The sequence below is a fragment of the Ursus americanus genome, chromosome 16, assembly GCF_024610735.1.
Source record: "Ursus americanus isolate L20-20 chromosome 16, mUrsAme1.1.p, whole genome shotgun sequence".
Taxonomy (NCBI): Eukaryota; Metazoa; Chordata; class Mammalia; order Carnivora; family Ursidae; genus Ursus; species Ursus americanus.
In genome coordinates this window covers 1,285,629-1,303,781 of record NC_142142.1, presented here as the reverse complement: position 1 = coordinate 1,303,781, position 18,153 = coordinate 1,285,629, and the positions used below count along the sequence as shown (strand labels likewise).

The 18,153-nt window shown below is 42.3% G+C and overlaps 1 pseudogene across 1 annotated transcript; it reads right to left on the bottom strand.

Moving 5' to 3' along the window:
* Nucleotides 1-6,622: 6,622 nt before the first annotated feature.
* LOC148108730 (ferritin light chain-like) lies at nt 6,623-18,071 on the bottom strand (annotated as a pseudogene). The gene is made up of 2 exons (XR_015726907.1): nt 16,650-18,071; nt 6,623-8,589 (listed from the first exon to the last, which is right to left on the bottom strand). The product of XR_015726907.1 is annotated as a ferritin light chain-like (transcript).
* Between the last annotated feature and the right edge of the window lie 82 nt (nt 18,072-18,153).

Here is an 18,153-nt window from a genome sequence, read left to right as displayed (position 1 = left end):
ATGCAGGGCTCGATCTCAGGACCCTGAGATCATGAGCCAAAATCAAGAGTTGGACACTTAACCAGTTGAGCCACCTAGATGCCCCTGGATGCTAGCTTTTAAAAATGAAAGGGTATGGTTTCCGGGTGGCTCAGTCTGCCTTCGGCTCAGGGCATGATTCAGGGTCCTGGGATCCAGCCCCACATTGGGCTCCCTGCTCAGCAGGAAGTCTGCTGCTCCCTTTGCTTCTGCCCCCCTACTTATTCTCTCTCTCTCTCAAATAAATGAATAAAAATCTTTTTAAAAAATGAAAAGGTAGAGCTGAGCTAAGGATATAAATCAGAAGCAATTTTTTTAATGTAGAAAAAATAAATTCACATATTGAAAGACAGCTTTTTTTTTAACAACTAAGAAATTTTATTCTGATACTTTTTTTTTTTTAAAGATTTCATTTTTTTATTTGACAGAGAGAGACAGCCAGCGAGAGAGGGAACACAAGCAGGGGGAGTGGGAGAGGAAGAAGCAGGCTCATAGCAGAGGAGCCTGATGTGGGGCTCGATCCCACAATGCCGGGATCAGGCCTTGAGCTGAAGGCAGACACTTAACGACTGAGCCACCCAGGCGCCCCTATTCTGATACTTCTGGCCAGTTGTAAAACTAATCTAGGACAAATTACCAAGTAAATGTTACCTTATTTCTTCAGGACTGGAGTTTTTTGGTGGCTTCAAATTTGGGATTTTCAAATTTGAAATTAGGGAACATAATCATGTCTACTTTACCATATATTTGCTTAAGCTTAAAAAGCTCCCTTGGGACACCTGGGTGGCTCAGTTGGTGAAGCGTCTGCCTTTGGCTCAGGTCACGATCCCAGGGTCCTGGGATCCAGCCCCGCATTGGGCTCCTTGTTCAGCGGGGAGCCTGCTTCTCCTTCTGTCTACTGCTCCCCCTGTTTGTGTGCTCTTGCTCTCTCTCTGACAAATAAATAAATAAAATCTTTTAAAAAAAAAGAAAAGGAAAGAAAAGAAAGAAAAACCTCCCTCTCCAGCTGTTGCTGGTACGCTGGGCCAGTATCAACAGGTCCTCCAGCTGCCTGTCACTTTGCTCTGTATTCTCCAATCTTGTCCATGAAGAGTTTCTATACAGGATCAAGTTCTTTATTAAATGGCACAGCTGTAACACCAATGTTGCTCCCCGAATGGACTGAGACTGTGACCTAATGACAGAGGAGACCCTGAAGAGCCTCTGAAGAATCATGCTGATTCTGTTATGGACAGGAAACACCTCGGAGGCACTCTGCGACTGGCCAGCTCTCGGTGAGACAGACGAAAGACAGCTCTTAATGGAATTGAAAATTCTGTAAATAACCGAAATCACCTTACAGAAATGTATGCTAAGATAGCACTTCTTAGTTCATGTGAAATGGATCCGTTTCCTGATTTACAAATTGTACTATTGGGGGGGCCCCTGGGTGGCTCAGTCGTTAAGCGTCTGCCTTCGGTTCAGGGTGTGGTCCCAGGGTCCTGGGATCGAGCCCCACGTCAGGCTCCTCCGCTATGAGCCTGCTTCTTCCTCTCCCACTCCCCCTGCTTGTGTTCCCTCTCTCGCCGGCTGTCTCTATCTCTGTCAAATAAATAAATAAAATCTTAAAAAAAAATTGTACTATTGGGATTTTTAGTAGAATAAACATTGGTATTATGACATTCCTGTAGTAATATGGGTCTCTGAAATCAGAGTCCCCAGGTTCAAATCTCAACTTTAACCATTTACAAAATCTGTAATTTTAGGTAAATTTCTTAACCTATGCCTCGATTGCCTCGTCTGTAAAACGGAGATAATATTACCTGTCTCACATGTTTGCTGTATGAGTTAAATGAGATGATACAAGTAAAAAAAAAACAAGGGTGTGCAATATGTTATTATCTGTGTAAAAAAGAAAATAAAAGAACTATGTACTTTCGTTCTTGTACATACACATACTAGTTTTGGAAAAAGAAGACATTGTTAAAATTGATTACTTCCACAGAAGGAAACTGAATGGCTGGGGTAAGCGCCTCTTCATCTCATCACACAGGGCTTTGATACCAGCTGCTCGGTTTCCTTCCCCCAAAGCAATCAATGTTTGCAATGCCCTGTTTCTCCTTCCAGAGATAGTCTGCGCCTATACTAACAGGGGCACTTCCTCCAGCGAGACCGGAATCAAGTTGACTCCACCCAGGCAGAACCTGCCCACTGCCCAGCTCACGGCACAGCATTCAAGAAAAATCAGGCATGAACCCCACAGGTGCTCAAAACCCTTACTCCCCAGTGCTCAGTGAAGAGTTCACTATGTGCAAAACTAAGTGAACCTCACTAATAATACAGAGAAATGGATGCTTTACAATATGGGCTTTCTTAAGACTAGAAACACCATTCAACTAGATACAGACTGATACACCCACAGCCATCTCTGGCAGCCAGCTCCTTCTGCACAGGGATCCGTCTCTACAGAAGTCACACAGGCTTCACTTTCCCATGCCCTACTGTCCCACCAGCCCCCAATACCTCATTCCTAACAGGCATCAGGCTCCTCCTGTCTCTCAATGACACAAGCTCCCTGAATTGGTTAAAAATTAGACATCACCTTGGACGCCTGGGTGGCTCAGTTGGTTAAGCATCTGCCTTCTGCTCAGGTCATGATCCCAGCACCCCAGGATCGGGTTCCACATTGGGCTCCTTGCTCAGCAGGGAGTCTGCTCCTCCCTCTGACTGCTGCTCCCCCTGCTTGTGCTTTCTCTCTCACTCCCTCTCTGGAAATAAATAAATAAAATCTTTTAAAAAAATATTAGACATCACCGTTCCACTACCATAATGCACAGTAACAAAGAAGCCCCAAAGAAGAGTCGGCATCAAGCAGCATCTGATGTCTCACGGCATGAGGAAATACGAAGTTGAGCAACAAGAGAAGCAAATTGCAGATAAGGTCCACGAGTGATGCAACTTTCCCTGAAGTAGTTCGTGAGCACATGCCATGTGCATGTGTGTACACGTCTGAGTTTATGTGGGGTGAGCGTTTGTGTATAGGGTGGATCATGTATAGGTGTGCGTTTATGGATATCAGATGTATGTGTATTTGCACATGTAAATACTTGTATGGGGTGTATGTGCGTGTGTGTGTTGTGTGTACACGAGGAGGCTGAGACAGGGCAGACCGGCAAGACCAGGTAAGAGGAGGGATATGTCTGCCTCTTGACAAACCCGGGAGTGACTCACTGATGGTCTGCTCTTCCCCTCTATCCTCCTAGGTTGGGGAGCCTTTTGAGAGTCCGGGTGGATGGCCTTATATGTGCTGCTGCCAGCCCTCTCTCTTAGACTGTGAACATAGTGGCCTCACTATTCCCATCAACTTGAGGGCCAGGAACATCCTGGGAAAGGCCAGATAGTCTAGTGAGGGAAGTGAAACGCCCTTGGACAAGATCCCAAAAGAAAGATATATTTAACTGTGGCTGAACTCTCAAAATTTCTTTGGGGTGATGGAATTGTATCTTGATTGTGGTGGTGGTTACGTAATTGTTTATACTTATCATATCTCACAGAACCATACGCTAAAAAGAGTGAATTTTATTATATGTAAATGATACCTTAATTAAAAATGAGAAAACATCTATAGAACTGATCAATGAATATTTTAGGATTTTTTCCAGCTGACTGTAAACAGAAATATACAGAGTCATACTATCACTTTTGCAAGTGATATCAATCTGCCTTTAGTGTGACAGAAAAATCATACCAGAATTATTATAGAGAAAATTAATGATATTTAATTATTAGATGATTAAATTTATAATGATATTGACAGAATTCGAACAGCACATCAAGAATTAACTGTAATCGAAATAAACTGAATTTCTAAGGTTCAGAACATTATGTCCTAGAGCGTGTTTGGAGAACACTTTGTCTTTATTCATGCATAAGGAGATGCTCCACTTTTAAGAGTACAGTTTAATGTATTCTGTGGACAAAGAGATATAACTGGGTCACTAGAAGGCGTGGAGCTTACAAAAGAATTATTAGCCATTGTTATTAAATGCAACTCATTCACAATAACCAATTATATTTTGGCAAATGTTAATTAAATGGTTTGGGCCCTTTCTGAGTCTGACTAAAGGCTCATAAAATTTCAGGAAGAAGAGGAAGAGAAGGAGAATGAAGAAAGAAGGAGGTGCTCATCATGGGGACTGAGAAGGCGCTGCCTCAGGAGCCGGGAAACCCAAGCTAGAATCCTAATTCTGCAATTTACTCAAATGATGTGACCTCAGGCAGACCCCTTGCTCTCTCAAGTCTTTGGCTTACCCACTTCTGTGAAGAAGGGCCTGGCCACGAGCAGGGTTTCCAATAGCTGCATCTTTTAAAGTCCTTTTATTGCTTTCCCACCTCAGGGACCCTGTACTTAGAAAGATGTCTCTGGGGACACCTGGGGGGCTCAGTCATGAAGTGTCTGCCTTCAGCTCAGGTTATGGTCCCAGGGTCCCAGGACTGAGTCCCGCATCGGGCTCCTTGCTCAGCAGGGCGCCTGCTTCTCCCTCTGCCTGCTGCCCCCTCCCCTGCTTGTGCTCTCTCTCTTTCTCTGACAAATAAATAAGATCTTTAAATTAAAAAAAAGATGTATCTGAAACAAATTGCATTTGCAGTCAGTTTACCTATTTTTTATGAATAAAAGATACATTCATCTGATGTTGAGATTTTTTTAAAAGGTTTATTTATTTTCGAGAAAGAGAGCGAGAGAGCGAGACAGAGGGGGCAAGTGGGTGTAGGAGCAGGGGACAGAATCTTCAAGCAGAATCCCTGCAGAGCGGGAGCAGGTTGCCGGGCTCAGTCCCGCCACCCAGGAAATCATGACCTGAGCCGAAACCTAGAGTTGGACGCTCAACTGACTGAGCCACCCAGGTGCCCCTGATGTTAAGATTTTTTTTAAAGATTTTTTATTTCTTCATTTGAGAGAGAGAGAGAGAGCGCACGAGCAAGAGTGTGAGCAGAGGAGAAGGACCAGAGGGAGGAGGGTAAGCTGACTCCCCGCTGAGCAGAGTACCCGACACAGGGCTCCATCCCAGGACACTGGAATCATGACCCCAGCCAAAGACAGATGCCCACTGACCGAGCGACCCAGGAACCCCAAGATCTTTTAATTAGCATAAAATATGTGGATCACAAAGAGTTAATGTAATTCCAGCCAAAAGCAAAAAAACGTTGAGGGTTTGTATTATATTTTCTTTTTGCCTGTAGAGGCTTCCTCTAGATAAAATACTATTTCCATCCACTCGGCTTTGTCAGATGTTGGAACTGGCCAAAAATCCCCACCATGACATCTTCATGGGCTGCCAAGGGACAAGGCAATGTAAACAGAGGAACAATTGGTGTTGATTCCCAAACAAATGCCTCTGAGGCTGGGATTCAGAGGTATGCCTGGGCCACCCGTAGGCCTGCCACCTCACCCCTGACAGCTGCCCACTAAGATTGCCAAGCTCAGGTTATGCGTTATCCGCATGTGTGCCTCTGGACCCCAGGGGCCCTGAAGGTAACAGGTCAGGACTGCCACTCATGTTTTTACAAATTGAGCATTGCCCAAGAGACACTATTCATTGTAGTCACCATACATTTATAAAGTGGTTATGACAGTCTTCCAACAGATGGCAGTAAAGTATCTTAAGAAAGGGGCACCTTTTTCTAGTTCACTCAAAATCACACTCTGAGCTAACAATAGGGCTGCATTTTCTCTACGTTGTCCAAAGTGGTGCCAGTAAATAGCAGGACAAAGGAAGTAAGACTGGGCCTCAAGGAACTAAAAAGTAGTTGACAGTCAACACCCACCCCTACCTCCTTCTGTTATGCCCAGGGGCAGCTTCCTGGTACTTCACCTACGCCCAGGGCTCTGTATTCAGAAGGGCTAAGCACTTGGTTTAATGCCCGGCTCTTGCCGTTTTAAAATTCTTCATAATTTTATCTTGGAACTCGTATTTTGTAAGTGAAGTCTTTTGGGACAAAGGAGTGTGCCCATGAGCAGATGCTCTATGAGCAATATGCACGCACACCTGCTGTTCCTTGCTGCCTCGTTCCCATACGGCGTTTCCCATACTCTGTGAGCAGACAATTCTGGTGGGCTAGTGATACCTGGGAGTTCAGCGAAACTAGCATGTTATGTCTACAACTGCATAAACAGAGGTGCTGACTGTCCTGACAGGGTATGCTTTCCCTTCGAACCAGAACTTGCTTCTAACACAGAAAGAAGGCAATGGCGTTCTAAGAAACACAAGTGACCAAGGAACCCTATCACAGTCTTACACAGGTGACTTCCTTGTAGCGACCACCTGCTAAAAATGATGACGTAGAAGGAAAAGGAAAATTAGGGCAACCCATAGTCCCTTCTCCTTTCAGTCCTTCTTTACTCATCAGTAAGAAGGCAGAGACTGTTGGTAGAATGTGCACACATCGGGATGTGAAATAAAAACAGCTGAGTTACTTTCTGCAGCATTTCTACTATTCATGTAAGAATTGAATATATAATGCACGTATGGTAGAACTGTATCATTTCAGAGATTCCACACGTAAATACTCTTGTATTTGCATTTAAAACTGGCACAGCACAATATAAAGAAATGTAAGCTAATAATTGACAATTTTAACTTTTTCTTTACTTAGGACAACGTTAGATAGAAAATAAAAACACCATAACACGTCAAGAAGGAGACCCTGGAAGAAAAGGAAAAAAATCTCTTCATTTTACTACCTTTAATGGCATCTTTTTTCCCCCTGCCTTTTGAATAAAGGGCTCTGCATTTTCATTTTGCACTGAGCCCTGCAAATTACGTAGCTGGCCCTGATTATTCGTTTCTGTCTTGCAGAAGCTGGAAAGCTACAAACTCTAAAAACTAGAATTCTGCATGTGAAATGGTTTCCACAAATTAGATGCCCTTGAAAGAAATTTGAATGGAAAAGAGAAACAGATGCTATTTTCCTGCTGCTTTCAGCAGTGTTCCATGGGCAGGAAGGATTGTGGAGATGCCAGGGGTCCATCTCCAGCCTTGTGGATGATATGACAGAGTTTCAGTGGCGAAAGTAGCAGGCTCTGTCTTCCAGGATCGAAGAAGCAGCAACGGTTGATGCAGTACCTTAGATCCTGTCCTAAATTCTGAACCACAACTATGGCGGCGAGTTCTTGAACACAATTGCTGCCAGCTCTGGAGTTTTCTAGGAGTCATTCTTGGATCTTCAATTTACAGCCTGCTCCTCCAAACTTTCCAGTAATTTTGTAAAACCTACAATTCCCTATACTAAGTTCTTCTTTTTTTTCTGCTTAAAATATCTAGAATACAGTTGTTCAAAATCAACTGCCAAACATCACACATTCTTGTGGAATATACCTCTACCATACCCTCATTAATAATGATGAAACTAAGCTAAAACATCTCATCGATTTAAAAAAATGCAATGCACAGCTTGTAAGTATGCATTTACTCATTAAACGCTTTCTTAAAACAAACAAATCCTGGAGTAGTTTCTTTGACTACACTGATGCCCGTCACGATGGTCCCAACTCCCAGACTTCACGTTCAGAGCCTTTTCAACAGCAGTTCTCTTTTTTCAAAGTAGGATTTGAAAAGTCTATTCTGTCAAGCCCTTCTTACAAAGCCTCAGATCCATCCAGGCTTTGACCATAAGTAGAAAAGCTCCAGGCCCAACTTCCACTTCCTGAAGTTACACAGACCTGACCAGCCGTCTTGCGCCTCTGACTGCACCTCGTCCACGCTTGCCCCACATGCCCACCTGCCTCCTGAGAACTTGTCGTTCCTTTACCCCTCCATTTCTTCAAGCAATACCAATTGCTTGGAACCTCATCAACCTTCCCTCCCATCAGCAAAGGTCCTGTGCCCAAGGAGCTCCCAAGTTAAGAGAAGCAGGAGAGTAAATAAATCAAATAAGAAGGGTGAGCTTTACGAAGAGATCCTCACCCAGACGGGCCTGGAGGCCAGCCTGCGGAGACTAGTCAGGTGGTGACCATCTTCTTGATGAGTTTCATCTCCTCATCCAGGAAGTGGCTCTCCAAGAAGTCACAGCCGTTGGGGGGGGGGGGGGCGGGATCTATGCAGGTAGAATCCAGGGCACGCAGATCCAAAAGAGCAACAGGTTTTTCTCCAGGACCATGGGGGCTTCCATGACTCCAGGGTTCTGCCCCACTCATCTTGGGACAAGCTTCTGTACATCCTGGTTTTGCATCTTCAGAAGATGCTGGGAGCCCTTGCGCTTCTCCTGGGCCAACTGATGAAAGTGGCCCACGCCCTCCAGAGCCACATCCTTGAGTAGAAATAGAAGCCCAGAGATAGGGAGGTGTAGGAGGCCCCAGATACCTGTTGACAAGGTGGTTGATAGCAATCTCCAACTCAGTGAAATAATTCTGATGAATCTGGGAGCTCATGATTGATCAGCAACAGGGAACTAAACTCAAAATACCTTTGTTGGCTGGTCCTGGAGGCAAAGAATGGCTGGAATGATGGTTGCAAAGGTTGCGACTGGCAGATAGGTTGGAGGATAGTCAGAGGCTGGAAGAAGGGGCATCCCCAGGTCTGTTCTGTCCAAACACTGTTGAAGCAAGAGACAGATCAGCAGATCATCAGGTGCACTGCTCCAAAGACTATCTTTTAAAATGGTAGATCCTATTATCTGGTGTGCCACTGATGTCCAGCAACACTGCTAAAGCCTCATTTGAGTTTTAGTTTGTTTAATTTGCTGGTTTTATTAAGTAGATGATCATATAGGTTTCCAAATAATAGTTTTATCTTTCCTTTCCAATCTTTACACCTAATATTTCTTTCTCTTTCGTTATAGCATTTGGCCCCTTTTATAGTCACACCCATTTTTGTCCTATACCCGCCCCTTCCTTAGCCCCTAGGCAACAACTAATCTCTATCCTATGTCTATAATTTTGTCATACGGTATAGAACATATTGCAATTTGCTTTTTTCCTTCAGTATAATTCTCAAGATTCATCAACGTTGTACAAATCAATCGTTCATTCCTTTTCTATTGCTGAGCAGCATTCCATGGTATGGGTATACCACAGTTTAACAATTCACCCCTTGAAGGACATCTGGATTGTTTGCAGTTTGGGGCTATGATGAATAAAGCTATTATAAACATTCACATACGTGTTTTTGTGTGGACCTAGTCTTCATTTCTCTGGGATAAATGCCCAGGGATGCAGTTACTGAGTCATATAATAGTCACGGGCTTAGTTGTTTTTTTTTTTTTAACTGCCAAAACATTTTCCAGAATGGCTGTACCATTTTAACATCCCCACCAGTAATATATAAATGAGTGATCCAGTTTCTCCATACTCTTGTGAATATTTGGTGTTGTCACTATTTTTTTTTAAAGATTTTATTTATTTATTTGACAGAGAGAGAGATAGCCAGCGAGAGAGGGAACACAAGCAGGGGGAGTGGGAGAGGAAGAAGCAGGCTCCCAGCAGAGCCAGGAGCCCGATGCGGGGCTCAATCCCAGGACTCTGGGATCACGCCCTGACCCGAAGGCAGACATTTAATGAATGAGCCACCCAGGCGCCCCACTATTTTTTTATTTAGCCACTCAGATAGGCATGTAGGGATATCTCATTGTGGTTTTAATTTGCATTTCTCTAGCGGTTCATGATGTTGAACATCTTTTCACATGTTTTTTTTGTCATCTGTATATCCTTTTGATGAAATGTTTGTTAATACCTTTTGCCCATTTTCTAATTGAATTGTTTTTTTACTATTGAATTTTGATAGTTCTTTATACATTCTAAATACCAGGCCTGTGTTGGATATGTGGTATGCAAATATTTTCTCCCACTCTATAGCTTGTCTTGTCATCTTCTTAACAAGATCTTCTACAAACATTTTTAATTTCTTCATAAAGATCTTATTTTTAAGTAATCTCTACACCCAACATGGGACTCGAACTCACAACCACGACATCAAGAGTCACATGTTCTACCCACTGAGCCAGCCAGGTGTCCTGCAAACATTTTTAATTTTGCAGTGTACTTAACAATTCTTTCTTTTATGGACATGCTTCTGGTGTTAAGTCTAAGAACTCTTTGTCTGTTTCTAGTTACCAAAGATTTTCTCTTATGTTTTTCTCTAGAAGTTTTAGTTTTACATCTCACATTTATGTTTTTTGTTAATTTTGAGTTAATTTATTAGTTTTGAAGTTTAGGTAAAGGTTTTTGTTTTTTGCTTTGTTTTGGGTTTTTTGCCTATGAATGTGCAATTGTTCCAGCACCATTTGTTAAAAAGACTATCTTTCGCTTTTGCACCTTCGTCAAAAATCAGTTGAGCATATTTCTGTGGGTCTCTTTCTGGGTTCTCTATCCTGCTTCCTTGATCTATATATCTATCCCTTTGCCAATACCACATTATTTTGATTACTGTAACTATCTAAGTCTCAAAATTGGGAAGATTTCCAATTTATTCTATTTCTTAAGATTATTTTAGCTATTTAGTTCCTTTGTTTTTCCATACAATTTTTAAAATAATTTTGTCTGGCGACGCCTGGGTGGCTCGTCAGTCAAGCACCTGCCTTTGGCTCAGGTCATGATCCTGGGGTCCTGAGATCTAGTCCTGCATCAGGCTCCCTGCTCAGTGGGGAGCCTGCATCAGGCTCCCTGCTCAGTGGGGAGCCTGCTTCTTCCTCTGCCTGCCACTCCCTCTGCTTGTGCTCTCTCTCTCCCTCTGACAAATAAATGAATAAAATCTATTTTAAGATTTTTTAACGATTATTTTAAAATAAAATAAAGTAAAATAAAATAAAATAAATTTTGTGTGGGGCACCTGGGTGGCTCAGTTGGTTGAGCATCTGACTCTTGATCTCAGCTCAGGTCTTGATCTCAGGGTTGTGAGTTCGAGCCCTGCATTGAGCTACCTGCTAGGCATGGGGCCTACTTAAACAATAAATAATAAAATAAAATAATCTTGTCTATATCTACAAAATATCTTGCTGGGATATTGATGGGAATTGCATTAAACCTATAGACCTATTTGGGGTGAATGGACATCTTTATAATGTTGAATTTTCCAATCCATGAAGATGGTATGTCTCTCTTCCTTTGATTTATCAGCATTGTGTACTTTTCAGCATACAAGTGCTGTATATATTTTCTTAGGTTTACACCTAAGTATCTAAGTATTTCATTTTGTTTTGAGTGGCTAGACATTATATTATACTTTTAATTTCTATTTCCATGTGTTCATTGCTAGTACATAGAAATACAATATTGTTGAATTCACTTATTCATTCTAGAAGTTTTTTTGTTGATTCCTTGATATTTTCTATGTAAATAATCATGTCAGGTGCATATAGGGATAGTTTTATTTCTTCCTTTCTAATCTGTATGCCTTGTATTCACTCTCCTACCTCTCAATTCACTAGCTAAAACTCCCAGCACTGTGTTGAATGACACATGACAAGAATGGACATCCTTGCCTTGTTCCTAATCCTAGGGGAAAACATTCAAATTTTTTTACCATTAAGTATACTGTTAACCATAGTTTTTAAGTTAGCTGTTGCTTTTTATCAAGTTGAAAAAGTTCCTCTTAGGGGTGCCTAGGTGGCTCTGTCAGTTAAGTGTCTGCCTTCAGCTCAGCTCAGGTCCTGGTCCCAGGATCCTGGGATCAAGCCCCACATTAGGCTCCCTGCTCAGTGGGAAGCCTGCTTCCTCCTCTCCCTCTGCCACTCCCCCTGCTGGTATTCTCTTTCTCTGTCAAGTAAATAAATAAAATCCACAAAGAATGAAGGAAGGGAGGGAGGGAGGGAGGGAGGGAGGGAGGGAGGGAGGAGGAAGGAGGAAAATTTCTCTCTACTCCTATTTTTTCTGAGAGTTTTTATCATGAGTGATTGTTGAATTTTGCCAAATGCTTTTTCTGCATCAATTAATATGATCATGTGAACTGTCTCCTTTAGCTTGTTAATATGGTCGATTGCATTGATTCGTTTTCAATTTTTAGTTTTTCTTGTTTTCTGATGTATTTAAAGCATTAAAAATGTTTGTTTTTTAAGTAGGCACCATGCACTTGTGGGGTCTGCACTCAAGACCCTGAGATGGAGTGCATGCTCTACTGACTAAGCCAGACAGACACCCCCAACTATGTTTAAATTAATCATTTTCACTTTAAGTATTTCTCTGGTTGTGTCTCACAAATTTTAACATGTAGGATATTTATTACCATTCAATTTTAAATATTTTATAATACCCTTTATAGCTTCCTTTACTAGACGAATTGGATTTTTAAGTCATCTTTTCGTTATTTTTTTTTTTACCATTTTTTTAAAAGATTTTATTTATTCATTTGACAGAGATAGAGACAGCCAGCGAGAGAGGGAACACAAGCAGGGGGAGTGGGAGAGAAGAAGCAGGCTCCCAGCGAAGGAGCCTGATGTGGGGCTCGATCCCATAATGCTGGGATCACGCCCTGAGCCGAAGGCAGACACTTAATGACTGAGTCACCCAGGCCTCCCTTACCATTTTTTAAAACTTATTTACTTGTCAGAGAGAGCAGGAGCAGGCACAAGCAGGGGGAGCAGCAGAGAGAGAGAGGGAGAAACAGATCACCCACTGAGCAGGGAGCCCCACGCAGGGCTTGATCCCAGGACTCCAGGATCATGACCCGAACCCAAGGCAGATGCTTAACTGACTGAGCCACCCAGGTGCCCCTTGTCATTAGTTTTCTAACTTCACCGCAGTACAGACCAGACAACAAATATTGTCTGATATCACTGAAATTTATTTAGGCTTCCTTTTCTTTAAAGTATATATATTTTTTATTATTGAAGTAATGTTGACATACAATGTTATATTAGTTTCAGGTGTACAACATTGTGATTTAACAATTCTATGTATTATGCTGTCATCCATTTTTGTAAAGATTCGTGTGTGTTCAGAAAAAGTATGCTTCTTTAGCTGCGTAAGTCTACATGTATTTCATACATATATGTTGCTTTAGTTACTATTTTATTGTTCATATAGTCTATGTTTGCTTATTTTTTGTCTGCTTATCAGTTTCTGAAAGATATGTGTTGAAATCTTCAACTGCGATTGACTTATCCATTTTCCCCCACCGTCTTATAGGCTGTTGTGTTTTATGTTTTGAAGCTGTGTTTTTAATGCATTTACACTTATAATCATTGTGTAGTCCACTCTACTCTTCCTTTTTCCAGTAAAAAATATGCTTTTTACTACTTCTGACATTTCTGTGCTTAAGCTTATTTTGTCAAATGTTAAGACTACTACTCCAGCTTTCTTTGGATTTAAAATTACCTAGTAGAGGCTCAGTTGGTAGAACATGCGACTTTTGATCTCAGGGTTGTGAGTTTGAGCTCCACATTGGGTGCAGAGATTACTTAAAAATAAAATCTTTAAAAAAACATAAAATCTAAAAAAAATAAAATAAAATTACCTGGTGTATTTTCCAAACCTTTCATTTTAAATTTTTGCTTCTTTATTTTAAGTATGCATCTATTGTATTCTTTTTAAAAATTATTTAAGTAATCTCTAACCCCGTGTGGTGTTCAAACTCACGATCCTGAGATCAAGGGTTGCATGCTCCTTTGACTGAGCCTGCCGGGCACCCCTGCATTTTTTTCTTTTTAAGATTTATCTATTTGAGAGAGAGAGCGCGCGCACAAGGGGGGGGTAGGGAGTGAAGAGAGGAAAAGGGAGAGGGAGAAGCAGACTCCCCACTGAGCAGGGAGCCCGACATGGGGCTCATCCCAGGACCCTGGGATCATGACCTGAGCCCAAGGCTGACACTTAACTGACTGAGCCACCCAGGCACACCCTCTGTATTGTTTATTTCAATGATTACATGTATCATACTTAGTATTTTTACCTAGTTCTTTGATTTCTTGTTCTTGCATATTAGTATCTTTATCATCTTGAATATGTTTTCATTTTTAAAAGTATCTCATCCAGTAATTCTGCCTTAAATATTGTACGTTGTTCAATGTATTGTCTCTCTTTCATAGTGATTGTCCTTCTTAGGTGTCTAATTACCTTGGTTTATGACTTCATGTTCTTCTAGTACTAGTAACTCTCTGCTTATACGCGTTGAGGAGGGGCTGAAGGGAAGCCACCACGCCTTTCTCCGTGAATTTAAAGACAAAGGATGGAATAAGCTCCAGGGTGGAAAGCCTCAGACAAGGTTCCTTTCACTAGCACTCTATTAGACCATGCCTCCGGCCAGGGACTTAACCTACAAGCTGTTGGGAAGAAACCCCAGTGTAAGAGGCATCTCCTTAGTTTATGACTGCCCAGGCCTGGACGGAGGAGCAGGGAGAGAGAAGTGATACTCACCGATTCTTCACCCCGACAGGGATTTGCACTACCCTGTTATTCTGGTGACACAGTGAGTCTGAGTTACCATTTAATGCGGGAAGGGGAAAAATAGAACTTCAAAGCCCCATTGTCTCATTGCCCTCTAATCCTCCACCATGGCTAGAGCCGCTAATACTAGTGAAGACACGCACTCACAAACACATATATGCGCGCTTGCACACGCACACACACGCGCACACACACACAGAGCTTACTAAAGCTTTCCTTCTCCCCAGGGGTTTCTCATGGTATTTGTTGCTGACTTCTCAGATCTGTGCTTCTCTCTGGCTTCCAGTTTCCCTAGGGTTGATTTTGGGGAGGAAGCCAGCAGGTGGTGCTAGTTCACCATTTTGATAGGAGATGAGTTTTTAAGAGACCGTGCTGGCTGTGGTGTAGAAAACAAGAGTTTAGGAGGGCAGGCTCGGGACTAGGCAGACAAGGAGGTTATTAAGGTATTTCAGGTCAAAGGTAATGATGGACTTGGATGAGCTAGGCCGCTAGCAGTAAAGATGGAAGAAATTAGATTCAAGAGTTCTGGAGGTACAATTAGTAAGTCTTGCTGATGAACTGTGTTTAGTTGAAGAAAGAATAAATAATGGCTACCGTTCAGCATAAAAAACTGGATGTATGAATGGAGCCATTTTTAGGATAAAGATTGACAGACAAAATTGGGGGACTTTCAGTTTTAGAATTCTGTATTACATATTCTTATTGGATAAAACAGCAAAAGCCCTGAACTGGGTGAGTTCCCAGGCAGGGTCTTCTGCCACTCTCCCCACCTTCAGAACCACGTCTCCCTTTTGTCTCTGTCCCATGCCAAGAAGGCCTATCACAGATGGGCTTCCTGACGGTCTCAGGGTCTCATTTCAGAGTCTCTGTCACTGTTAGGGGAAAGCACATGGCATGTATGACCTCCAAGCTTTCTGCTCACTGGGATCAGTCACTGCAGCTCCTCGTTTCTAATTTCCCATTTGCTGCTCTTTAGTCATCTTGACTTCACTTTCCCTTCCTGTCAGCATCCCAATTTCTTTTTGCCTTAGTCTAGAGGAACTGTATAATCAGGTGCTCTGCTCCCCCCTGGCGGTGTGGGGGGCATGTGACCCCTGGAATGTGAATGCTGAGCAAGTGACGACAACGTGAAGACAACTGTAGTCAGTAGCCTGACTTCCATCCTGCTGAGGCCATTCCAGTGTTTCTAGGTCCTGGCCTCCAGAGGTGCTAATAAATATCCTTTTGTTCAAGCCAGAGGTAGTTTTTGTTGCTTGCAATCAATGAACCTTAATAATAACCACACTTTATGAAGTACCAGGACATGAGTGCAGCCTAGCCCCAACGCCCAGCTTCACCATAACAGTAACAGGTGGGTTAGTGTTGACCCTAACACACCTCCACCCTCCCACTCACAAGCAGCCCTTTGTTTTCTCAGAACTGTCCCTGCCTAGCCTGCTAGGCTTCTCTTTTGTTTGTAACCAAGACTTCCCACACATTCACAGCTGAAGTAAACTGATGTCCAGGGTAGTATTCAGGCAGTATTTTGACCAAAAGGGAGTGTGTTTATTTCCACTGCCCAGAATCTTACTCATCGGGCCTCCGAACTCAATTCCAACTCAAGTCTGAACTGAGGGCTCCCTTCCCAACAAGGTTGGTTAGAATTGTTATCTGAAGATGACCAGTGTCTCACCCAGCTTCTTCTTCACCCAAGTTGGATCCCTAAGAAAGATTAGAGGGCCTCTCAGGTCTTTGGTGGTCTTAGTTTCTACACTTCACTAACAATCACGCTTATAGGGTTTAAATCTAGCTAGGACTGCTGTTCCAGGATGCATCCCATAGCACCCTTGTCACATGACTTGATGCAAACTCTTCCAAGCCTTACAGAGAGATTTTTCTTCCTTCCTACTTTTGTGTACCCAGAAGCTATATATGTAAATTCTGACAATTATCCATGTTACCAAATACATTTTATGAGGAGTCACGCATACCAGTAGTGACATGAGCATTAGTACCTTTGACACCACACGTAATTCTTGATGACAAATTCTACTGTTTTGTATCCATCACTCTTCTTCATCACTTCCAAAGCCTCTACTTCTGTAACATTTTGGCATGTTCTAACCAGAAGTCCCAATTTTCCTCTGCAATATCTATTGCTATTTCACATCTCCAGTTAACAGCTGCCTATAACCTTGAATTAGGGTTCTCCAGAGAAACAGAACTGAGAAGTGTGTGTGTGTACGTAAAGAGATTTGTTAGAAGGTAGTGGTTCATGATTATGGAGGCTGAGAGGGCTCACCGTGTGCTGTCTGCAAGCTGGAGACCCAGGAAAGCCAGTGGCATAGTTGAAACGCCTGAGAGTCAACGATGTCAATTCTGGTCCAGGTCTAAAGGCCTGAGAAACAGGAGTGCCAGGGGCAGATGATCAATGTCTCAGCTCACCATCAGGGAGAGTGAATTCAACCATTTTGTTCTATTCTGGCCCTCAATGGATTCGGAAAGACTATCTGCTTTACTCGGACCACTAATTCAAGTGCTAATCTCTTCTGAAAAACACCATCACAAGCACACCTAAAAATAATGTTTAACCAGCTATTTGGGTACCTCATAGCCCAGCTGAGGTTGAAACATAATTAGAAGGGCTTATTAATTGGGGCAATTGGGTGGCTCACTCAGTTAACCGTTTGCCTTCAGCTCAGACCATGATCCCAGGGTCCTGGGATCGAGCCTCACGACTAGCACCAAGTCAGGCTCCAGGCTCAGTGAGGAGTCTGCTTTTCCTTCTCCCTCCCCCCAACTTGTGCATGCTCTCTCTCTCTCAAATAAATAAATCATAAAAAAGAAGGGCTTATTAATCTTCTGTATTAATTTCAGAGAATTCTATCATACCTGAGCTATGAGGAACCTGGACATTAGAACTCACTTGCTTACTTGTGCCAGATGAGAAAAATGAGGTCTAGAGCTTAAACAATATCCTCCTAAAGTCACCCAGCCTAGAAAGTTTTTCCTAAGTAAGGAAAAAAAAAAAAGAAAGAAAGAAAATAATGAAATTGCACTATGATCCACGTTCTAAACATCTAAGCTACAAGCCGTGAATGATCACTTACACACCAGGAAAGCTTCAGCCCTTTTGATTTATTCTACCCATTTTCAAAAAAACTGAAGGGGGCACCTGGGTGGCTCAGTTGGTTAAGCATCTGCCTTCAGCTCAGGTCATGATCCCAGGGTCCTGGGATCGAGCTCTGTGTTGTACTCCCTGCTCAGTGGAGAGTCTGCTTCTCCTTCTCCCTCTCCCCCCAGTCGTGCTCTGTCAAATAAATAAATAAAATCTTAAAAAAAAAATCAAAGGGAATTTTTATAGAGAAATCAGAATGAACTAGAAACTTAGATGTTTACCTGTATTTACTTACCTCTACAATTTTTTGGACCTCTGCAATTTTAAAAATAGATTTAAGATTCTCAAAAGCCAAGAATAAAAATCAAAGGTCTTTAACAATTTCTTTGGGGGTGCCTGGGTGGCTCAGTTGGTTAAGCATCTGCCCTCAGCTCAGGTCATGATCCCAGGGTCCTGGGATTGAGCCCCACATCGGGCTTCCTGCTCTGCTGGAAGCCTGCTTCTCCCTCTCCCTCTGCCACTCTCCCTACTTCTGCTCATTTGCTCTCTGTCAAATAAATAAATAAAATCTTAAAAAAAAAAATCTTTGTTCTTAGAGGGGAAAATGTGCATCAGAATTTTGGGAGAATATATTTTTATTCAATAAATAAAATGTTGTTTTTTTTAACACAAATACTTCTATGAAATA